We start from the raw sequence: 26,383 nt of genomic DNA, 5'->3' as shown, positions 1-26,383 counted from the left end.
TGCTCTGATACCACTGAAAGGAAGTGCGGAAGGTGAGCCCTTAAGATCTGACGGTTTACACGAATTTTGGAACCCTCACAAAGCAGAAGATTGACGCTCCAACGGTCCGCCTATCTACTACTAGAGCAGATGGATCTATTCACACCTCTGATCCTACGGTATAAGTGGCCCCGGATTGCGATCTATGGATTAGATCGTCCCAAGGACAAGCCAAAATGGACAGACTCTCGTGCACAATATGTCTCTCTCCGTATACTCTCTGTATTTCATATATGATTCCATTAACGAGAGAAGCTCATCCCTTTTTATAGGAAAGGAAGAGAGTTTGGATGAGACCATATCATCCGGTCTTATCCCCATCTCCTATCATAAATCAAATTCAAATTGAATTTGAAATATAACAGAAAAAGGAGAAAGGCCGGAAGATGCCTAAACTTATGGGACCCACCCACCAGTGATTGCTCACCAGTGGGCCCCACTGGCCTACGTCCAACAATTCTGGGCACACCTCCCATTCGTATATTCAATTATAAGCCATGATGATAATATCAAGATCTATAAACATGATAATTAAATCCAAAATTTTATTATTGTAGAATTTTATTTTAATACATATATCAACCGTTACATCACAGGAGATCCAGACCGTTAATCACAAAAATAGACCACACCATCAGTTAGATCTCGCTTTTCAATACTCAGCCTAAATCAGCCCACAAATGGCTAATTAATGACCTTTAATGGTCTTTAGTAAGAGACTTGGCTTTCACTTCTGTGTATATCATTATTTGCCCACAACTCAAGTCCCAAACAAGCCCATTTCCATTTCATTTTCTCCTTTTATCTCATCTTCCCTTCAAGAAACCCATCTCCCTCTTCTCTGTCTCCTTCCTCTCCGTTATTGCCTGCTACCACTGTGGTTGGCGTCGTTTGCTCCTTTTAAAAATAAAAGTAAAAATAAATAATGCATGAAGGGAGGGAGGCCGGTTGCAGGAGCTATTGTTGCCGCGACTGTTCCCTGCAAAGTGTGGCAGTTGGTTATTGCTGCTTTTATTGGTGGATGGTCATCGGCAGTCGCTATCCATTTTATTTAATATATTTTATTTATTTATATTCTCTCTATTGTTTGAAATCCCATTTCCTTCATGGTGTATCCATGATTATGCCTGCCGATACCTCAATTGATCATAAAATGTATTTAAAAAATGACCATCACATATAATTAAACAAGAGTACATTAAAACAATAAAATTTTGAGTTTGAATACGCAATTTCAAAATCTGTATAAAGATGCTCTGAGACCTCTGAAACACAGCCTGGATTCTACAAAATCTTGGGACCTTTAGAAAGAATTTAAAAGATGAATCCAAAGGAAAATTATGCGGAACTCATTCACTAATAGTTTTCCACAGGTAAGCCTCTCACATGCCATATCCAACAGTTAGCATGTGTGACATGTACATGAGCTTCCTCGTACACTTGTGTGGGCAGAGCAAACTTCCAAGGCCAAAATTAGCCTGGTTCAAAATCACCTCTATGAAGATCCCGCTCTCAAACCATCTCAATAGGTGCTTTTTAATATTTAATAAAAACAAAGACCCTCCCAAGAAAAACCTGGTTCGCACTAAAATATAGGCCATCTCCAGCGAAAGTAAATGAACAGTGGGCGGTTACGTGTTTTATCAGCACAACGGCTAATAGAATACAGAAGAAAAATAAATAAATAAAAATCCAAGAGATGAAGGTAGTGTCAAAATCGGCTAATAGAATTGGTGTCCCCATCTTACCCCCCACTTTCAATGTCCCACTTCTATACGTGAAATCTGGACATTTTCTTTACTTCCATGATTTTTAGCTGATAGCTAACACACACACACACACACACACACACACACACACACACATATATATATATATATATATATATATATATATATATATATATATACACACACATTTTTAACACTGACACACACCCACACACATACATTTACACCACATGGGCATTCAATCCTATTATCTCAACGTTGAGACAGAATCTATAAATCTGTCTACTGAGCTATCGAGCTCGAGCCGAATAGATATCACCATATCAATGTAATACCTACATTACTTTATGGCCCAAATGATTTTGAGCGGGCATCGAAACAATCCATATCTATTTTCAAGGGTCAAAATCATTTTTGCAGGCTTTCCTCCCCACACTGCATATGTGCCAATATGGCTAGCCACGTGATTTGAATTGTTCACCAGGTGGATCTTGCCATTGGCAAGCCTCGGCCCAAAATGGAACCCACTCGGATCTTTCATTTATTTTATTTTTTAACTTTTATTCAAGGTAAATGTTTTATCCCATACTTTCTACATATAAATGAAGTTTCCACTGTGCTTTTAAAAAGATGCAAATGAGTTTTTGCTGGCATCCAAAGGGTTAATGTAATGTTGGGTTAAAGATCTCTTCTCATCCACATAAAGAGTCGGTATCACAATCAGAAAGAAAATAAAATGAAGATGCAAACCACAACATAAAGATGTATATGGTTCCTTTTTGTTACATTCATGGAATCACACCAATCTACTATGTTCAAAAAATAATAATAATAAATAAATAAAAATAAAAAGAGAGAAAGAAACAACTCTCAATACAATGATGACTTTTTTTCTCTCTCTCTCACACACACAAAAAATAATATATATATGGGAAAAGGTACTATGCGCTTGACCTCACGTCTCGTGAGGTCAAGCTGTGTGGGTCCCACCGTGATGCGTGTCGACCATCAACACCGTGCATTTGATGGGTCCCCTTTAAATATGGGATATCCCAAAAATCAGCTGTATACTGAACTCAGGTGGGCCATACCATCTAAAATCATGTGAATACACCGTTAAAACATATAAAAGCACTTGGTGGGGCCCACCTGAAATTTTCATGCGTCTGAAACTTGGTCTGAACCCTCATCCAAGTGGGACACATATAATGGATGGGCTGGATTTGCAAACCACATCTCGGTGGGCCCAAAAAATGGTTATGAATGTTTTAATGGTGCACGGCCCCTCTCCACTTTTGTATGTGGTGTGGCCCACACAACTCACGGATTGACTTGATTTTTGAGACCTAGGCCCAAGATGGAATGGTGCATCTGCTTGATGGGGTAGATGTTCGAAACGCATCACGGTGGGGCCCACACAGCTCGACCTCATGGGACATACTCGTGAGGTCCAACGCATAGTACCTTTTCCCTGTATATATATATTACTCCAAATGAACTAAAATTTACATAAAACACTTAAAAATTTATGAAATTGCTATCTAGGACGGGAGCTTTGTCCTTGGACCCCCAAGCAAGGGGTTTTACCTTCCCTGCAACCCCTAGCAAGCACAGCACAAAGTTCGGCCCGCTGAGTGATAGCTAGAGGAACAAGTAATACATCTCTGATAATCAAGCTCCATCGAGGGGCCTAATAAGGAAACCTAAACAAATTTTAAATAGGTTGTGATAATTTCATAAAGACGACTTTATGGAGATCACAGCGGCTAATCTCGTTGATTCAGAAATTTTAGAGAGATTTTCAAATTTTGTGATTTTTCTCAAGATATCATTAGGTAAATGTCATCGAAAATAATTAGAAAGTTTTTATTATTAACTAACAAAATTTTAAATTATTGGAGTGTATATAATATTGCAATTTGCATTAATATTGCGATAACCCCTTCTCTTTTAAGTATTACCAAATAACCATTTTTATTTTTCATGTAAGGCTATAAAATGCCGAGTGCTAATTTCCATCAGAGTTACTATTAAAAATTGACCGTTCGCTATACAAAATGATTATTTTTTCCTTTGACTTTTATATAAATAAGAGAATTATTCATTTTACCCTATGCAAGCATGAAAATATTATATATAGCATTTCGACTATTTTGATCCACCGTTTAGACTAGAAAAAATGCCATGGATGGCCTGACAGTCTCAATTATATGGCCATGTTGGATCATATAACCAAACAATTTAGCCTTCCTCTAAACTTAAAAGTCTCTCTTATCTCTACCAAGTTAAAGATAAGAATGCCGGCTCATGTGATCAACGGTCATTTATTGCCAATTATTCTCTTTAATGGTCAACTATGATAAAATTTAATCACGTGATATTTTTATAATCAAATATAAAAATGAACAAAAAAAATATTTTATTATTATTTTACATTTGCACTTATACCCAACACACCCAATCAATACTCGAACCTATGACATGAGTACTGACCCAAATGGAAGTTTTTGTTGTATATGAAAAGCGTAGGCGGTGTGTATATATATATATATATATATATATATATAAACAAACTCATTTGCTTATCACAAGATTTTAAAAATCTCAGTGACATTTGTCACAAGTCCCTACACGTGGAAAATGAATGGTGTGGAAATTCAACCCACTCAGATCTCTAGATGGGCCCTTTTGAAAGGTAATTCGGACCTTTTTTTCTACTTCCACCTGAGATTTAGATGGATCTGCTGCATTTTTTGGGTTCCAACCCGAAAATGATCTGGCGAAACGGATGTACGGTGTGGATACAAGACACATACATTACGGTGGGCCCCACAGTCAGGTATCCACCAAGAAGCGTGTGAGCTTGTGGGATCTCATCAACCTTACACATCTACATGCAACGTGTCCAGATCTTATGCCATGATGAACGGACCACATCTGGAAAATCGCAGTGATCATCACAACACTCTCATCTCCAGTATTGAATTTGAAGACTAGCAATTTTATTTTATTTTTCACCATGGACCCAAAATGGACGGTGAGAAAACGGCCAGCTGGCCAGATTCAGCAGGCGAAATGAGATGGTTAAGATTCAATGCGATTATCTGGCCATGCTCGATCCAGGGTGGGCCACATGTCTTGGGCATCTTGGTTAGACGTATTGGTATAGACTGACGAATACAAACGGTCTACCCTTTCACATGGGATATATGGATGTGAGTGATCTACACCGTTGAAAGGTGGACCCCACAATGGATGGTGTTGGTGGCTCAAAAAAAAACGTAGAGGCACACGTAACATGCGTACACGTACAAAATACAAAGTAGCCAATGCATATGTGAGAAACAATCCACTACAGCATTTCAAGATCAAGTCACATGATCATGGATGAGGCCATGAGATCCAGACCATCCATTAAACATCTAAAATACAATGAAGCAAAATACGATGGGACATAGATCATCCACTACATTTCATGTTATTAGATAAAACCCATTTCTTAGAAATACCATCTCAGAAGCCAGGGCCAGGTGGGCCACCAGGTCCACGCGGCCCACCGAACAACGGTCCGCAGCACTCTTGTAACAGGCAACAACAGCACAGGAAGTAGAAGCTGCAAGACACAAAAAAGTTACAAAATACATCAAAGAACAAAAGAATAAATCAATCCCATGGCTGGACATTGAGCTACTGTGGCATTTTTGTAGCCGTTGATTTCAGGCTGTGGGCCACACCACAAAATTAATCAGATGTGGGCTGTGATCACACAACAACATCTGTCCAATCAGGATTGTGAAACAGATTTGGTTGTTCCACATTCGATTCATCATCAACCGTATGTTTCCCTTTAGAGCAATTCTCAGCCTTTTTTAACTGATCAGGCAGCCCAAGTGGCCCACCAATATGAAATCAGTTGTTTTGATTTCTTAACAAGCGCCTCATTAACCATTCATTTAAACAAACTGAATAAAAGAGATGACACAATTATTACGTAGATGCCCCACCAAGATGAAATCATGCGGCCCAAACAATTGCAAAGGCCACAGCAGCAGGGCCCACAACCTGGTGGTGGACCTCCAGGCCCCGGGGCCCAACCAAGACTAGAAGGTCCGGGTGGCCGCATCTCTCACCACAACCCAAAACACAAAGGTGAGGTCAGAAGAAAAAAGAGAAACAAATCAAAGCTCAGGGGCTTAAATGAGACAAATGAAGATTTTTTATTTTTATTTTTTTAAAAAACAATGAATCTGATGAAGCAATCAAAGCTCAGGAATTTGTCTATTTACATGAAAGGCTAGGATGGCATTCAAAGCTCGTGCCTGCCTACCATTTTCACATCAACTACCTTTCAACACTTCTCCATAATAATAATAAAAGAGAACATGGTTTGAGTAAACGAAACACTCACCATGAAGATAATATGCTGCACAAACCACCCCCAAAACCACCAAAACCAGGTCCCCACCCGGGCCCGCCAGGTCCCCATCCTGGAGGTCCACCACCCCAACCTGGCCCCGATCCTCCTGGCCCACCACCCCAACCAGGTCCGGGTCCTCCCGGCCCACCACCCCCACCTGGTCCCATACCTTAAAACACCCCTACAGTGTGAACAAAAAGAACAAAGAAAGAGAGAGAGAAAAAAAACTCAAGATTAAGGTGAAAAGGCTCGCTAGGAAGCTTATGTAACTGTATTCTACAATGCTTGAAGATTTCCTGTTTATATAAAATGAGATGTTTCCTTGAGTCCTAAGGTTTCTTCTTCTTTTGCCCAACTAACAGTCTTCCTATTGCATCTACTCTTCTCCTTGAACTACCCTTCAAATTTCTCTATTCATGGATAATTGTTGCACCCTAGTAATCTAAACAGACCCAAGTGGTTGTACCAGTTTGGACTGGAATGAGCTGGGTTTCATTAGAGCCTATGAAAGATGGAACCCAAGAGCTCTAATTGAGAACTAATGACTCTTAACCACAGGTCTAACAGCCGATTTAGTTCTAATTCTCTCTGGGTTTTGTCTTAAGAAGCATAGTTCCAAAACTTGGTAGGTCGACTCAAAACTTTGAACTCAATTCGGCGTGATTTCAAGCTGAATCTCTTGCAAACTTGCTGATGAGCTTGACTTGGTCAAGACTCAAAACAAGATTCAGTTGATTCAGTATGGAAACTCGGTCGACTCAATACAACTTGGGGAGACTCAACTGAGTCACTCACCCAGTCAATAGATTTTCTTTTTGAAAAACAAAGGGGCAGATCTGAACCCGCGACCTCCCCAGTGACCCTATCTGCCTGCTAACAGTACATAAAACAACGGAACTACATTATTTTGGTTATTTTACCATTTCCAGACATTTTAAACTTCTGTTAAAATACAAAATATTGAGTTGGGTCAGGAAAAGACTCAGTCAAGTCTTCAAGTCGACCTGACCCAACTAGACATTGAGTCAAGTTGAGCTTTGGAGTTTGGAAATATGAAATGGGGAGGAGGTTTCCAAGCCTAGCAGGCCTGACAGATTGGACTGAACAGCTCACATTAACAGGTTGAGGTCAGGTCTGGAAACTTATCTGTTGCATTCTACTTGGATGGACCCTGCCAAATTTCTCCTCAACAGGACAATCTTACCTTTTCAATTGGCAGCACAGAAATTGACAGTTAAGAAAAATAAACAGAGCTAACGCCCAATTCAACTAAAGAAAGACCATGGCGTGGTGATGACAGCACTGGCTGGAATCTTCCAATCAGCCTGATCTTGGAGAATGGTCCATACATGGTAGGAACACAACAGGCGAATGGTCTGGATTACAGAAGCATGGGCCCACTTGTCCTCTGTGTTGTGTGTCCCACTATTCCCTTAGCAAGTCTTGGCTTTAGCTTGTCTTGTATGGTGGGTCCCAGTCTGTTGATGGACAAATGCAATCCATGCAGGAGAACTGAATCCATCACCAACAACTGCATCAAGAGAAACAAGGACTATAATCTGGGGCCTCTGAGTTTAAATCTAGACCCATTTAAATCATGGGGCCCACAGTATATGGAGCATTGCCAGGAAATCATACTGATTGGCGGCCATCAAATGAATGGTTAGAATAGAACGGCCAAAAGTTCAAATATAGTAACCAAACTACGGCCACCAGGATTGATGACCACCGACTGCCAATCCAACTGCTAATCCTAAAATTTGGACAATAGCAACAAATTCATAATATTCAGGTGATCATTAGAAGGCCAGGTTGAAGAGGAATTACAGACTACTCGACCCAGAGGATATCCATGGTATGCTTTGGCTTTCAGTTTGCACAAGTGGGTCCCATGATGGAGTGTGATCCGTACCATTAGTCTGTTGGAAGCCACTGTAGATGGACCATGCTCCAAAATCTCCTCAAAGGGACAATCCTAACCTTTCAAATTGAGACCTGCAAGAAAAGTGCAACAAATGGTCCACATTAAACACAAAAAGGTCAAGATTGGTGGATAAGGTATTCCAAAATAGGAGAATTTTGGGGTATGGATATGGACCTAATGGATATGCAGCGAGCGACTCTTAACAATTACGGCACATCACTAATGCATACGTGCAAGGATATGGGCGGCAATATGTATATGGCCAGCAATATAGATGCCCAAGAGCTCCATCAATGCCCATCCAAAATCCATATCAGTCATAGATTGACGATTACACAGTACTCACGGATGGATGTATTGGTTCAATTCAGAGAGGATGGGTACCAGCGTTATGTTAGGGAGTATCTTAACTGGTACCATTTTACCATGACCTGGCCATAGTACTGTTGATTTATTGAGCAACAATATTATTCACAACCCCGTCGAGATGGAGATGATGATTACGAGCCACCATATAGCTCTATGTCGGTCTAGGCCACAACCAATAACATCATTCATAAGTATATTTCTCAATTTCTACTTCTTTTGTTTTTGAATGATTGGTTATGTTTTCATGTCTTCTTACATTTATAAATGTTATGAATTCAATTCGAATATAGTTGCATTTGTTCAGTCAGACAACGCATGTTAGGACCCTGTACAAAGGTAACCTATTATGTGCACGTTTTTTTTAGATATGATTTGAAAGTGCACCCACTATGTCATGTATTAAGGTTTTTTTTTTTTTTTTTGCAATACCTAAGGTTTCATTGAAAATTTTAACCAATTTCCCAATTTTTCCCCGTGTTTCTCAAAAAGTGCAATAAATTACCCGATACAAACGATATATCTTGGGCAATAGCCGATACATAACTATATCCCATAAGTGTGATACATAACACGATACCGATACTGCAAACATTGATCCCAACTAATTGGGGTCAGCTACGAGGGTTCTATTCCACCATTCTACTCTATTACAAATTAGATCCACAATTAAACCATAGGACCATAGGTCCTCAAGTCATTTCTTACTACCTCCACCTATAGTGCTCATCCTTTTGAGCTTCCCCTTGCCCTTTTAGAGCCTTCAGCTTGTACCCACTCACTTGTAACCAGTGCAGTTCTTGGTCTCTCATCAGCAATTATGTTGAGACACAAAATGGATGTATTTTTTTACAGCAACAAACATATATTTTGGCCGGACATTTATGTTGGTTGACTGGGACATGAGCAAGAAATACTTCAAAAAGAATGTCCATGCTTGGGCTTCCTTTCTTTGTTGTGCATTTGAGAAACCTTTCTTCACCTGTAAGGAAGGCCATATGATTATATGAAGCAATGATGAAGTATTATAGATGCATATGAAACAAGCATCACCATGCATATTACGTCATTACTAACTGATCATATATGAAACATGCAAAAACCATTTGTTTCTCTTCCAAAAATACCTTACATACTAACCACTAACATGAGCTCATGTGAACTTCAAAAAATATATCATGTGCTATTATTAAAACAACAGTAGAAAGTAAATTGTCACAAGTTACAGAGACAGAAGAAGAAGAACCTTTTGGCATCATCAAATGATGTCCGTTAAAACCTGCAGACAATCAGTAGCTGCAACACCTGAATAGACAAGTTCAAGCCCTGTGTTCACATGAAAAACTGAATAAAAATTACCACAATCATCATTGAATATATCAATAGGTATTCATTTAGTACTGCATGCTACCACAGACAAGTAAACCACATCATAGTCATCATCATCATCGCCGTCGTCATAATCATCATATCTTTGTCCAAATTAAGTAAAACACTTAGAGAGGGGAAAAAAGGATATGTAGACAGGAAAAAAGCATAGCAGAGGAGAGTATCTCTCCATCAAAAGAGGCAGTTTCCAGGCCCCTAAGCTCCGGTGAAGTATCTTCACATTGCCTATCACCACTGAAAATGACTAATGCGTCTTTTTGAGGATCAAACTGATGGAGAAGGTTGGAAGTATGTAGAGCAATACAGTTCAGAATTTCTTGATTCAAGGTTTTTCAGTTTGTTTAGTTTCAGCAATTTCTTCTTTCAGTTTTTCTTTAGCTCGTTAAGCTCACTTTATTGTTTGAAAAATCAGGCAAAAAAAGCTTCCGATCAATATATTTAAAACCATATTACAATACATAAACTCACAACTTAAGCCTCAGATTAGCATTATGGCACATTCATCCTCGCCACAACAACCCAGGTAGGAAGTTACCTTGGTGCGCATTCATTGTCGCGGCTCATGCCAAATGATGTCATCAACAGCAAGCAAATCAAATAGAAGAACTACATTAGGTACTTTTTTTCAAATCTTCTTGAATATTGTTTCCTCATAATCAAGAACATTCAAAAAGAAAAGAAAAGAGAAAAAATAAATGAAAATTGAAAAAATAAAATAAAAACCTTCCCAACTCGAGCCTCAGATTAGCATTATGGCACATTCATCCTTGCCACAACAACCCAGGTAAGAAGCTACCTTGGTGCGCATTCATTGTTATGGCTCATGCCAAACACTGTCATCAACGGCAAGAAATTAGAGGAAATACATAGAATAATGTGCATTTTTTTTTTTCAAATCATCTTGAATAGATTTTCCTCATAATCGAGAACATTAAAAAAGAAGAAGAAGAAGAAGAAGAAGAAGGGAAACAAAGAGTTTCTTGAATCCACAGATCGTAGGGAAGTATTAGATCAAAAGTGTTTTTATCCATCCACAGAGAAGATGAAAAAAAAAAACCTCAAGTGTTCAACAATTGCTCCTAAAAGTCGGTGCCTAAAACTACTACCTTTGCACGTATCAAACTCTTAAAGATCATCCCATTAAAATTTCAGTGAACTGCCACTAAACTGCTTCAGTATTTTTACAATATCAACTAGCTCAGATTATTAGAAATACAATTTTCACAAACTCTAATTACACAAAGAAAACACGAATTTCAAATTAAAACTTATTAAGGAGAGGATTAAGCTAAGAAGGATACATATAATATTCCCAAACTCTAATTTAGGTTGTGTTTGGATGCACCATTTGATTCAATGATTTAGATCAATTGAAAGACAAACTTTTTAATTATCTACATTAATATATTGATCACTTCCAAGTTGAACTTGAAAGGAACACACCTGCGTTTTGAGGACTACTAATTCCTCAATGAGATAGGAAACATCAATGCATTTGGTCATTTCCTCTTTAATAAACTGAATTTTCAAATTTCAATTTGCTTTTACATCCAATACAGCCCAATAGTAGAAAATTTGATTCTATTCCGTAACCAATAACCATGCCTGGCTGTGCACAAAAATAAGCATGGAAGCTTTTTTATCCTGTTAGTGTTAAACCCATGTTTGTTATACGGTCTCACAACTTAAGCCTCATATTAGCATTCATCCATCCTCACCCGTGCCAACCGAGGTGGCGAATCTACATACATTTTTTGTCAAACATCGTCATCAATGACAAGCAATATGAAAGAGATGCATTTAGGGCATGTTTCGATTGGTGGATCTTCTTTTCTACTATGGAAAAGAAATCATTTTCCTCATATGTAACTGTGAAAACAAAAGTAGTAGTGGAAACTAATTTTCATTTCCATGGTTTTACTGAAAAAATGGTGATTTTTCTATTTCTCGAAAAAAAAAACTAAAATTGGAAATTTCCATATTTCCATTTATAGTCACTTTTAGACCAACGTAATTAAAAGGCGCTAGCTAGACACACCTCAGGTACAGCTACCACTGTAGCACCTAAAACTGGACTAATTTTTCAATGAGAAATTAGTCCGGTTTTAGGTGCTACAGTGGTAGCTGCACCTGAGGTGTGTCTCGCGCCTTTTAATTACGTTGACTAGAAATGGAAATATGGAAATTTTCAATTAAAAATTAGCCCGGTTTTAGGTGCTATAGTGGTAGCTGCACCTGAGGTGTGTCTCGCGCCTTTTAATTACATTGGTAGAAATGGAAATATGGAAATTTTCAATTTTAGTTTTTGGTCATTTCCTCTTTAATAAACTGAATTTTCAAAATTCAATTCGGTTTTACATCCAAATACCGTCGGAAGTAGAAAAGTTGATTATATTCTGTGACCAATAACCATGCCTGGCTGCACAAAAATAATTTCCATTTGGTCATTTCCTCTTTAATAAACTGAATTTTCAAAATTCAATTCGGTTTTACATCCAAATACCGTCAGAAGTAGAAAAGTTGATTATATTCTGTAACCAATAACCATGCCTGGCTGCACAAAAATAATTTCCATTTCTAGTCACTTTTAGACCAACATAATTAAAAGGCGCTAGACATACCTCAGGTGCAGCTACCACTGTAGCACCTAAAACTGGACTAATTCCCCAACGAGATGGGAAACATCAATGCATTTGGTCATTTCCTCTTTAATAAACTGAATTTTCAAATTTCAATTTGGTTTTGCATCCAAATACCATAAAACCTCTAGGCATGCATAGGCATAAGCCCAAAGATTCCAGGTATAATAATGCAGGGGCATTTTCACACCGGGCTCGAGTGAGGTAGCCTGTGAGATGCGGGGGCACACTCGGAGTGGGCGGCTCGTGTGAGGCGAGACCCATGTGATGTGGAGCCCATGAGAGGAGTTCGGTCGAGGACCTAACCCATGGGAAGTGGGGCATGGGCTATGAGATAAAGGGATTGATTCGCCAAGCTCAATCAGTTCGAGCTTTTAGAGCAAATGGTTAGTTGCCCTACATCAAAGTGGTATCAGAACTAAGTTGGTCTCGTGTTCAAGACTCCTCACCAGGGGTGATTAATTCAGAGGCATTTTCACACGGGGCTCCAGTGGGGTGGCATGTGGAATGCAGGGGTACACTCGGGGTGGGTGACTCGTGGGAGGCGAGACCCATGTGATGTGGTGCCCACAATGGGGGTTCGGCCGAGGACCTAACCCATGGGAATTGGGGCCCTAGGCTATGAAATAAAGGGATTGATTCGCCACGCTCTATCAGTTCGAGCTTTTAGAACAAGTGGTTAGTTGTCTTGCATCACATAATTTTACACTTTATATAATAAATATTAACATTTAATTATTTATAAATATAAGTTATCATTAAATAATCAAACTTGCAATTCATCTTTGCACAAAACCCCATTTTCTCAATTTCCCCCAAATTCACCAATTTTAAATCCTAATCAAGGTATTCAATAACGATAGTTGTAACGGCCATTACAAGCTATTTTCCCTATAACGGCAGTTACGATTGCTATTGTCCCATAATGCATAACGATTCTTACCAATAACCATTACGTAACGGTTCTTACCAATACCCATTACGTAACGGTCATTACTTACCAATTTTTTAATACTTTAGTCCTTACTTTCCAATTTCTCCAAATCCTAACTCTAAATTTTCCATTTTTCACAAATCTCCCAAATTCACCAATTCAAAACCACAATTTACCAAAATGACTATAATTTTCCAAACCATATATATAATCAAATTTTCAAAATCCCCAAATCCTTTAACTAACATTTTCCAATTCCCCCAAAATCCCTTCACCTTATATCTCTTATATGGATCACAAGCTCAAATTACTTTCACGAAATCCAATGTGATGACCATAACACACAATTGGAAGAAAGAAATCAAGAAGAAAAAGGAATGAGGAAAGTTGATGAAATAGCATCTATATTCCCTTTTTTATATATTTGCGTGCGCGCGCACACACAAACAAAAAGACATATGAGGCTACCCATAATGGAAAAATGGTGCATTTACTGCAATCATGCACACGCGCGCGCGCGCACAAAAAAAAAAAAAAGACAAATGAGCCTACCCATAATGGAAAAATGGCGCATTTACTGCAATCATGCACACGAGCGTGCGCGCACACACAAAAAAAAAAAAAAAACCAGACAAATGAGGCTACCCAAATGGAAAAATGGCGCATTTATTGCAATCATGCCTCGCCCAAGGTAAACGCCTCGCCTAGGGTCCAGGTGAGGCACAACGAGCCCAAAACACCTATGCGTGTGCTTGGGTCGCCTTTGACTACATGTTTTTTTTACCACTGACCAACCCAAATTTCCATGATAACATGAATGGTAAAACAAATAGGTTATCTAAGATTCTTTTACACAAACTTTCATCTCCACAGATTTCCTCCAATGAGATGTTTAGGGTTCCACCATCCAAACAAGCCCTTAATGGATTTATCATTTTGATACATACAAAGCAACCATGTAGGGCATTTGATGTCCTCTAGAAGCAAGGACACACCTAACAAGTAGAACCCGGTAATCATAATAGTTATAAAAAATAAAAATAAAAAATCAGTCACTAACCTTCAACAAATCCTTTCAAGAGAATAGAAAGCCCTATCTTAATAAGGATGAAGGGCTAATCACTTTAGAGCACAAATCTCCAAAAAACTTCAAGGGTTTTCCCAAACCAGCCCACATGAATAGTCTAGCAAAAACTCTTCGTTTCATCATCATCATCATCTAAGCCTTGTCCAAACTAATTGGGGTCAACTACAGAAATTCTATTCCGCCATTCCACTCTACCACGGACCATATCCTCGGTTAAACCATAGGTCTTCAAGTCTTTTCTTACTACCTCCACACACATCCTTTTGTGCCTTCCCCCCACCCTTTTAGAGCCTTCATCTTGAACCAACTCAGTCCAAACAGGTGCAATTCTTGGCCTATCATCAGCTGTAATGTTAAGATGCATAATGGAAGTAATTCTGACAGCAACTTGGGACATGAGCAAAAAATACTTTAAGAAGAATGTGCATAGCTCGAGCTTCCTTTCTTTGTTGTGCATTTGAGAAACCATTCTTCACCTGTAAGAAAGGCCCTATGATTATGAAGCATATCACACCATTATAGATGCATATGAAACAAGTATCACCAATTCAACATGTATATTGCATCATTACAAACTCATCATTTATGAAAGATGCTAAAATCCCTTAGATACTAACTACTAACATGAGCTTATGTGAACTTTGAAAACTATCTCATACATTATTTAAACATCAGTAGAAAGTAAATTACCAACAAGTCATAGAGAGGAGGAACCTTCGGGCATCAATAAATGATGTACATTAGAACTTGCAGAAAATCAGCATTTGCAACACTTGAACAGAGAAGTTCAAGCCCCGAGTTCACATAAAGACTGAAGTAGTGAATAGAATCAATAAGCATCCATTTACTACTACGCGCTACCACAAACAACTAAAACACATCACCGTCATTGTCATCATCACCATCATCATACCTTTGTCTAAATTAAGTAAAACACTTGCAGAAAATCAGCACTTGCAACTCTTGAACAGACAAGTTCAAGCCCCGAGTTCATATGAAAGACTGAAGTAGTGAATAGAATCAATAAGCATCCATTTACTATTACATGCTACCACAAACAACTAAAACGCATCACCATCGTCGTCGTCATCACCATCATCATACAGAGAAAGCTAAAAACTTACAGAGAAAGCAAATAGATACCTAGGCAGACAACAACTTAATAAGATGAGAGTATCTCTGCATCAGAAGAGGCAGATTCTGGGACCCTATGCTCCGGCAAAGTATCTTCAGATTTTCCTACCACCACCAAAAATGAAATGTCCATCTTTTTGGAGGATCAAATTGATGGAGAAGGATGGAAGGATGTGCTGAGCTCCAGTTCAGAATCTCTTCATTCTAGGTGTTCAGATTATTTGGTTTTGGAAATCTCCTCCATCAAATGGTTCTTGCATTTCTAATTTCTTTAGCTTTTTGTCATCTAAGTTGGCTTACCATTAATAAAAATAAAAATAAAAATCTAAGTTGGGCCCACTTTATGTTGCACAATCAATCAGAAAAAGCTTCTGATGAGTATATTTAAAACTATATTATAATCCATAGTTCTTCCACAGCATAGCCAGCACGCATCTTAGAGCCAATAGAATCGACAGTATTGAAGTGAATGGACGGGACCCATATTGAAGACAGCGCAAATTGGAGAGGCAGTTTGTTTCTTCAACGACCTTCTGAAGGCAAAGGATTGGAAAAGGCCTGGTCTCGATTCCCTTCAGTTTCTCAGATTATAATTTTCTGATGCCAACAGCCTGGAAATTGCTCTCTCTAGAAGAAGTTAAGGTGGCAGTGGACAAGCTGGATGGTGATAGGGCCCCGGGCCCTGATGGATTCCCAATCCTCTTTTCCCAAAAAATTTGGGATGTGATTCAAAGCGACGTCTAGAGGCATTGGAGCTTCCTTCATCGCGTTAATCCCCAAGCTTCCAAGAGCAAAAACCTTCAAGGACTTTCATCCGATCAGTTTGATTAGCAGCCCTTATAAGATTCTGGCCAAAGTCTTGGTTAATCGTTTAAAACAGGTGATTGGGAATGTGATATTAGAGAATCAAAGCGCTTTCATCCCAGGTAGACAAATCATTGATTGTGCTCTTATTGCAAATGAATGTCTTCACTCTAAAGTCAGATCTGGATCAAAGGGGATTTTACTTAAGCTCGATATCGAGAAGGCTTGATCGCGTTAACTGGGGCTTCCTTCAGTATATGCTTGACCGCATGGGTTTCAGTGGCAAATGGAGAGGTTGGATCAAGGAATGCATGGGGTCAGCTCATTTTTTGGTCCTCCTGAATGATTCTCCCCAAGGCTTTTTCAAAAGCTCCAAAGGGCTTCGCCAAGGGGACCCTCTATCGCCCTTTCTCTTTCTCACTATCGCAGAGGCCCTTTCCAAAATGATAGTTAAAGGGCGGTCAGCAGGTATTCTTACGGCTTCGGAATCGAAGGCGCATGATCAGTCCGATTTCCCACATCCAATTTGCGGACGACACGCTCCTATTCAGTGAAGCTAATCAGGAAGCAGTGGGCAACATGCGAACAACAATTAAATGTTTTGAGGCGGTGTCAGGGCTTAGAATCAACATGGCAAAGTCTAAGATTTTCAAGGTCAACATGGAACAAAGTGAGGCCAATTCTTATGCTAATTTCCTTATCTATGGCAGCGCGCTAATCTCCCTTCTTCCTTTGTGGGTCTACCGTTGTGTGCGGGTAAGCCGCCTAAAGCCCTTTGGGATAAGGTCATCAACAGGTTTGATCATCATCTAGTTAGATGGAAATGTAGATATCTTTCGTTTGGAGGTCGCATCACCCTCATCAAGTCAGTTTTATCCAATCTTCTGGAATATTTTATGGCATTATTCAGATGCCTTGCTCCGGTTTTGGCGATTTTGGAAAAATCTATAGACGTGATTTCCTTTGGCACGGCTTAGAGAACAAAAAGAAATTTCATTTGGTTGATTGGAAAGAGAGTTGCAAACACACAAATGTTGGAGGTGCGGGGATCAAATCTCTCAAGACAATGAATAGGGCTTTGTTAGGCAAATGGGCCTAGAGACTTGGAACCGAAAAGGGCTCCCTATGGAACAGCTTAATTAAAAGCATGGTTGCTCCGCAGGCGGATGGTGGACCAAAGATTCCTCTTTATACTAGTCATCCACTTTGTGGAGTGGAATTCTATCTATGAAATAATTCATATCCAGAAACATCAGTTTTGTTGTGGGTAATGGTGAGAAAATGCGTTTCTGGGAGGATAGATGGGTGGCAAATCTTCCAGTCAAAATGGAATTTCCACGTATATACCGCATTGGGCCCAACCAAGCCATTTCGATAGTTGATTGTATCTCCTCTTCTTATGGGAATCTGGTGTGGAATGTGGAATGTAGAAGACACCTTCAGGACTGGGAGATTGCTAAATACATGGCCCTCCTCCAGCGCATATCAAACTGCAACCCGGATCTCTTATCTGAAGATAAACTTTGCTGGAGGGCAAACAAATCGGGTATTTTCTTTGTCAAATCCTTCTACTAACTTTTGGATTCCCCCCTTCCTCCTGCGGCTGAATCTTTGACTAATCATATCTGGCGGTACCCGGCCCCTCCAAAGATAATCTTTTTCGGTTGGCTGGTTGGTAAGAACAAAGTGCTCACTATCGACAATCTAAGGCAGAAAGGCATGATTCTCCCCAATATTTGTTTATGCTGCATGGCCAACGAAGAGACAACCAACCATTTGTTCGTTCACTACCCCTTTATCAATCAGATTTGGCCTCATATCTTTTCGTCTTTCGGCACCTCTTGGTGCTCTCCTAATTCCACCAGGTCGTTTCTAAAGGCCTGGCATGGTACGAGGATGGGTCATCAATGAACCACAATCTGGAGATTGGCCATCCTGGCAATTTGGTGGACTGTGTGGGAAGAGAGGAATGGAAGATGCTTCAGAAATTAATCTAATTCGGCGGAGTCCTGTGTGCGGAGATCTAAGCAGCTAATCGTAGAATGGGTCGTTAATGTCAATAAACTAAAAGATTGTAATCTTTTCTTCCTAGGAGCGTAATTGATCCGCTTTCTCAGCGGATCCGCTTCCTTTTTGCGTTGTTTCTCTTTTTTGTTTTAATATAAATTTCGTATTTCTCCAAAAAATATTATAATCCATAAAACTCACAACTTAAAAACTATATTATAATCCATAAAACTCACAACTTAAGCCTCAGATTAGCATTATGGCACATTCATCCTCACCACAACAACCCAGGTAGGAAGCTACCTTCGTGCGCATTCATTGTTGTGGCTCATGCCAAATACTGTCATCAATGGCAAGAAATTAAAAGATACGCATAGAAAATGTACTCGTTCAAATCTTCCTAAATTTTTCCCTTCATCCAAGTTTATGTGACCTTATCAACAAGTTGGATGGCAAATAAACATACCGAAACATTACAGTGGGCCCTGGGAAGTTTTTAATGGCGGGGCATTCAATCACCATTGTTTCCTATGGTATGGTCCACCTAAGATTTTGATCTGCATGGCAAAACAAATGGATGACGTGGATAGAGAATACATGCATCGAGGTGGATCCCACAGTAAGGACCGCACTATCTTAGGTGAGGCCAGGGACGCACTCCCAAGAAGAAGAGTAAAGAAAGAGTTCCATGAATCCACATATCATAGGAAAAGTATTACGGGTCATTTGGTTTAAGTGGTAAATGATTTACAACCTGTCCTATTTGGCTTTAAGCTATAAATGATTTACAAGTACACGGCTATCTGTGTTTGGATAGCCTGTAAATTGTTTATATCTTGTAATTGGGTAATCGCACTTGACATAGCTTAGGCCCTGTTTGGATGCCTGTAAGTCTCTTACAGGTGAAAGTCACTTACAGGTGAAAGTCACTTACAGCTAACATGTTTGGATATAAGTTGTAAGTCACTTACAAGTAAGTTAGTTTTTCTGTTTGGGTGTAACCTACAAGTTACTTATAGGTGAAAAGCTGTATATTCGCACCAAGCAGAGCTTGAATTAGGGAATTTTTGCAAAATGTTATAATCATATAAGAATGAATAGGATCAAATATGTCATTTTATTAAGCCCATCAAGATGAATATTTGAGCTAATTATTAGGCCAAACTAATCATCAAGTGGGCCCATGAATTCAAATATATATATATATATAATATGAAGCAATAACTCAATTTAAACATTGGGAATAAACTTAAAAACATTAATAGCAAATATAATAATCAAAGTACATTAACAATGTCTTCTTTAACAATAAAAAGTGCATTTAAAATTTGTCAATTGAGAATCATCCTCTCTAACCATTCATTCCTTTGGATAGGACTTACATTATCAAGGAACGTAGAAGCAAAATGCGATCTTTCCGTAAGGAATGTGTAGGCCCTATACATCATGTCAAAATCAATGGTTGCAATATTCTCTAACTCTTCCCACAATCTTCCTGCCGTTTTAGTTTTGAATGAAACATATTCATCCATTGTTTCCTTAATGCTTTCAAACTTTTCTCAATAATAGTTAATGCGAGAAAGGTGTTCTTCTTCTTCTTCTTTAGTGACCTTTGAGCGGAGGTTCTCACATTCCTTTGACCAGTTCCTCCGTCATATTCATATAGAAGTTGTGTTCCGTCAGAATATTTATCATCGGATGGTGCAAATGATGTATATGATCCAGACGGGTATGGGGACAATGGGATGTCATCCATGTAATGAGATGAATGGAGGACTTTTTCATCAAGATCAACTGTAGTTCGTGCTGCATTCCCTGTAGCAGCGTCACCGCATGTTATATCATACTGAGCTAGCAATGAGAATGACTCGTTTTTTATATGAACAGCTTCAGGTGTTGCCTATAAAACAAAACGAATTTAGTCAGTTCTCACTATATATGAATGAGTTTAAGTTTTGAATGAACTTTACCTTAATGAATTCATCCCAAACGTCTGGTTCAGCAGTAACACATCTCTTTTCTTCATCTCAACCGAAGCCACTTTTGCTAGGTGCAAGCTTTGTCATGTTATATTTCTTTTTAAGCGTTCGTAGCCGATTCCTGCACTTTTTCATCGCATGTTATATCATACTGAGCTAGCAATGAGAATGACTCGTTTTTTATATAAACAGCTTTAGGTGTTGCCTATAAAACAAAACGAATTTAGTCAGTTCTCACTGTATATGAATGACTTTTAAGTTTTGAATGAACTTTACCTTAATGAATTCATCCCAAACGTCTGGTTCAGCAGTAACACATTTCCTTTCTTCATCTCAACCAAAGCCACTTTTGCTAAGTGCAAGCTTTGTCATGTTATATTTCTTTTTAAGCGTTCGTAGCCGATTCCTGCACTTATTGTCATCCACTTGCACACAAAATGTCTCCACTACTATTTTTGTTACTCTATTCATGCTAGCTTTTTTAAAAGCGTTGTTAGATTTTTTTTCCCAATGATACTTCCTCAGCTAAGGTCTTTGCCATACATTCATCCATGTATGAAGTCCAATTAACTTGTGCATTTCGGCCGCTGCTGCTGCTTGCCTTCGCATTTTGCGACATACCTTAAAACATTGTACACTTAAACATTATAAATTTATAAAGCCACATAAGATATATTAGAAGTATGTGCGAATAGATGTATACATACTATCTAAATTGCAATAATAAAATAGTGCATTCATTTGTTACGCAATAATCTTTTTATCGGTGTCTACATTCTCAAGTTGCGTAGTTGATGCAATTGATGTTTTGTTCTGACTTATATGATTCCCACATAGTTGAGGCAAGTTCAAGCCACGAAATGGTGCTAAAAAACCGGAATGGATCATAAAATAGTGTTGATCGCAGAAACCTCTATTCGCTATAATATAACAATAGTGAGATCCATCTAGCACCTGGTTTTTTAGCACCATTCTGTGGCGTTCAGTATCATTTAAAAGAATTTAGGCAAGGTATCATTTAAAAGAATTTAGGCAAGGTTATCAACTTAGGACAAAGGAAGAGTTGTTTAATCTTCGTCATTCCTCATTATGGAATGTTATAGAACGCGCTTTTGGAGTATTGAAGCCACGATTTCCGATATTGAAGATTGTTTCAGGTTATCCTTTAAATACATAAGTCAATATAGTCGTTGCATGTTGTATCCTACAGAATCATATTATCAATGAGAAACGCGATCAAGAACCTGATTTTGAGAATACCGATAATAACGGTGATGACGAAGATGAAAGTGAGGTGCGTGAAGATCAAGGTAATGAGAGGGAAATCAAGAGCAGTGAGGAGGAGAATGAATGCAATGCGACTTGCGAAATGAATCTGCAACTGCTAGGAGGGAAAAATAAAGATGGAGGGAATTTCGACTTGAACTTGCCTCAGCTATGTGGGAATCATGTAAGTCAGAACAAAACATCACTAGCATCAACTACGCAACTTGAGAATGCAGACGCTGATAAAAAAGATTATTGCTTAACATATGAATGCACTATTTTATTATTGCAATTTAGATAGTATGTATACATCTATTCGCACATACTTTTAATATATCTTATGTGGCTTTACAAATTTATAATGTTTAAATATACAGTGTTTTAAGGTATGTCACAAAATGCAAGCAGCAGCAGCAGGCCAAAATGCACAAGTTAATTGGACTTCATACATGGATGAATGTATGGCAAACACCTTAGTTAAGGAAGTATTATTGGGGAAAAAATCTAACAACGCTTTTAAAAAAGCTAGCATGAATAGAGTAGCAAAAATAGTAGTGGAAACATTTTGTGTGCAAGTAGATGGCAATAAGTGCAGGAATCAGCAACGAACGCTTAAAAAGAAATATAACATGACAAAGCTTGCACTTAGCAAAAGTGGCTTCGGTTGGGATGAAGAAAGGAAATGTGTTACTGCTGAACCAGACGTTTGGGATGAATTCATTAAGGTAAAGTTCATTCAAAACTTAAAGTCATTCATATACGGTAAAAACTGACTAAATTCATTTTGTTTTATAGGCAACACCTGAAGCTGTTTATATAAAAAACAAGTCATTCTCATTGCTAGCTCAGTATGATATAACATGCGATGACAATTCTGCTACAGGGAATGCAACACGAACTACAGTTGATCTTGAGGAAAAAGTCCTCCATTCATCTCATTACATGGATGACATCCCATTGTCCCCATACCCCTCTGGATCATATACACCATTTGCACCATCCGATGATACATATTCCGACGGAACACAACTTCCATATCAATATGACGGAAGAACTGGTCAAAGGAATGTGAGAACCTCCGCTCAAAGGTCACTAAAGAAGAAGAAGAAGAATGCCTCTCTCGCATCAACTGTTATTGAAAAGTTTGAAAGCATTAAGGAAACAATGGATGAATATGTTTCATTCAAAACTAAAACGGCAGGAAGATTGTGGGAAGAGTTAGAGAATATTGCAACCATTGATTCTAGCATGATGTATAGGGCCTACACATTCTTTGCGGAAAGATTGCATTTTGCTTCTACGTTCCTTGATAATGTAAGTCCTATCCAAAGGAATGAATTGTTAGAGAGGATGATTCCCAAGTGACAAATTTTAAATGCACTTTTTATTGTTAAAGAAGACATTGTTAATGTACTGTGATTATTATATTTGCTATTAATGTTTTTAAGTTTATTCCCAATGTTTAAATTGAGTTATTGCCACATATTATGTATTTTTTGAATTCATGGGCCCACTTGATGATTAGTTTGGCCTAATAATTAGCTCAAATATTCATCTTGATGGGCTCAATAAAATGGCATATTTGATCCTATTCATTCTTATATAACATTTTGGAACAATTCCCTAATTCAAGCTCTTCTCGGTGCGAATATACAACTTTTCACCTATAAGTAACTTACAGGTTACCCAAACAGAAAAACTAACTTACCTATAAGTGACTTATAACTTATATCCAAACAGGTTAGCTATAAGTGACTTTCACCTGTAAGTGACTTACATGCATCCAAACAGGGCCTAAGTGACTTACAGGGAAGTGACTTCTCACCCCCATCCCCCTGCGGTTTTTTGGTAGATTTGCTTGTAAGTGACTTACACGTGATTTTCCTCTCCCAAACACCACCTGTAAGTGACTACCCTGTAAGTCATTTCCCACTTACCCAACTTACAGGCATCCAAACAAGCCCTTAGAGAACTAAATCCTTAAGAAAATATTCAAATGACATATAAGAGTGGATTTTAAGATGGATCATTGGGTTAAGCTCATCTCAATAAAGCTTAGGTTGATCCTCACATTAAACCAAGCCCATAGAAGTGGACCCACAAATTCAAATGCCCTTTTATGACGACAAACAACTGAATATAAAACAATTAACCATAAGCACATTTATTAAATAAAATTTTAAAAAAAAAAACCCACAATTAACCATATGCCTTCATTTATCCAAATACAAAACAACCCTAGATAATAACATTTAGAATAAATCTACCATCGAATGGTCCTATTCAACCATTCATGTTAAAGCTTAGGGTCAATTCCTAGAAAATGCCTAGCTAAATTTAGGCACCTTGCAAGATAGTTGGCGGCCTTCCACATCATATCGTTATCAATGGTTGTGAGATTTTTCAACTCCTTCCACACTTGTACCGGCAAATTCCTCTCCCTCCAGCTATATTCCCCGATTGCGTCGCATAGGCGATCCAATTTTTGCATTACCCCCTTGGGGAGTACTTCTTTTTCTTCTTACATACTAGAGCTAACACTCCCACATTTGGAGCAATTCCCCTAGCTTGTTCAACTTGCAGATATATCTCCTCTGAGAAGTAGTCATCACCCAACTAAGTGCCTGTAGATCATAAACCCTTAACAATTGCATTTGCAGACTAAGTGCATGTCCAATCTCGTCAATGTTCTTGTGAATCTTTTATTGTATAATTTTCTTGATAGCAATTTGCTACCATCGTACCAGCAACAACTGCCACAACTAATATAATGTAATCCATACCCGCATCACCATTTGAAATGTCGGATACTTCTGAGATGGAGCAATCTGTGCGAGAAACGGAATCATCTGACATGGTAACCTGATGTTAGAGAAACAACCATTACGGATTTTGAAAAGGCCCTCCAATACATGGAAACTTATGTTCAAATTATACTTGTTATCTTTTTGCCTATTTACTGCACAGTTGTTGAGGGGTCGGGCCCTCCACTAGGGACACCTTTTTAGGCAATAGTAAACAATAAAGCTAACCCACCCAAACGATCTTTCAAGTGTGAGTCAAAACAAGTTCTCCCCCAAATAGAACCATTCTAACCACATGGTTCCAAATTTGTGGGCCCCAAAAAAAAGGTCAAATCAGGATGTGGACCCACCATGATGTATGGATTTTATTAGAAGACAAAATAAAATAAAATAAAATAATCCATAATTTTTTTGGGGTTGTGGGCTCCACTATGATGTATGGATTGTATCCACACCATCCATCCATTTTTCCAGATCATTTTAGGTCATGAACCCAAAATTGAGGGAGATCCAAATCTTGGGTAGACCACATCACAGGAAACAAGGGTGTTTGAACGCTCACAATTAAAAACTTTGTGGGGGCCACGAAAGTGTTGGATTGGATCAAGCTGATATTTGTGTTTTCCCTTCATCCGTGTCTGTGTAGCCTAATCAACAGATGGCAAATAAACATTACGGCGGAAGTTTTAAATGGCCTGCATTCAATCACCAGTCACCACTGTTTCCTGTGGTGTGGTCCAACTAAGATTTGGATTTCCCTCATTTTTGGGCCAATGCCCTAAAATGACCTAGCAAAAGGGATAGACATAGTGGATAAGAAATAAATCATGGTGGGGCCCACGGACTTTTCCAGCACCAACCACTACCGTCCTGGGCACTTTCAGGGTTACCATCGAAGCTGCCTGGACCGACTCCGTCGTGCAGGGGCTGGCGAAAAAATAAGAAGAAGAAGAAGAATACATACCTGTGCAGGAGGAAGCTCGCAGGTGTAAAGAGATTTCCGGTCAGATGGTACGAACCTCGCTGGAAAGGGAGCCGGTACCGAGATTAACTGCCGTTGGAGAGAGAGAGAGAGAGAGAGAGAGAGAGAGAGAGAGACGTTTGGGAGTCGTTGGAGAGAGGAGGTGGTCTCTCCTTTTATAGCCAATCTTTCAAAAAAGAGCCGTTGGGAAATCCCAGCTTTTTGCTGGGAAATGAGATGGGGTAAATGCAGAAATCCAAAACAACTGCTTCTAAAAGTCTGTACGGCCCACCTGAGTGAGTTAAACCTGATTGACGGGTTTGATGAAAGATGCACGCCATGGTAGCCCCACACACAAACCTACTGGACTCTTAGCTCGTATTTATATAACAACCCCATAATCAATAACGAATTACGAAATCAACCCTGGATGATTTCGTAAGGAATTTACAGTACATCAGAAAACATGGAGACATAAAGCGAAGGGAGGAAGAAGTTTCCCCGCCGGCATTTTTCGCCTCTGATCGGACCGATTCGAGTCATGTGGTTTTATTTTCTGCTTTTCTTTATCTGGTGGTGGAATTATACCGAGCATTTATATATTGTCTGTCCTAGGTTTAGGGTTTGTACTTTGACTCGATTACTCGGCAGAATGCGGTTGTTGACTCAGTGTCGAGTTGAACGGGGTTGCCGAGTTAACTCAGCCAGCTTTCTAAACTACCCAGAACGTGTGGGAATGATATCAGCTTAAACCATCTCAATCAATCCAGATGGTCCAAATGTGGGCCTTCTGTTATGGAAAATGGTCCGTAATCACATTGAATGGATGATCTTAACAATCTGATTCTTTCGTGTAATGTTCGGATCACCCATCAACCATATCTTTTGGAGTGATTAGGCTTG

At 38.9% G+C, this 26,383-nt stretch overlaps 1 long non-coding RNA gene across 10 annotated transcripts; it reads right to left on the bottom strand.

The window, feature by feature from the left end:
- Positions 1 to 5,142: 5,142 nt before the first annotated feature.
- LOC131230281 (uncharacterized) lies at positions 5,143 to 26,039 on the bottom strand. 10 transcript variants are annotated; one of them, XR_009163958.1, is made up of 6 exons: positions 25,484 to 26,039; positions 24,061 to 24,577; positions 14,499 to 15,001; positions 9,723 to 9,802; positions 6,178 to 9,458; positions 5,143 to 5,382 (listed from the first exon to the last, which is right to left on the bottom strand). It is a non-coding gene; the product is annotated as an uncharacterized LOC131230281 (long non-coding RNA). The 10 variants fall into 10 exon arrangements; XR_009163961.1 differs by having other exon boundaries at positions 24,061 to 24,543; XR_009163963.1 differs by having other exon boundaries at positions 24,061 to 24,339.
- Between the last annotated feature and the right edge of the window lie 344 nt (positions 26,040 to 26,383).

Source organism: Magnolia sinica, chromosome 17 (genome assembly GCF_029962835.1).
Source record: "Magnolia sinica isolate HGM2019 chromosome 17, MsV1, whole genome shotgun sequence".
Classification (NCBI taxonomy): Eukaryota; Viridiplantae; Streptophyta; class Magnoliopsida; order Magnoliales; family Magnoliaceae; genus Magnolia; species Magnolia sinica.
Note: the sequence above shows the minus strand (reverse complement) of the source record. Positions and strands in the feature narration are given on the sequence as shown.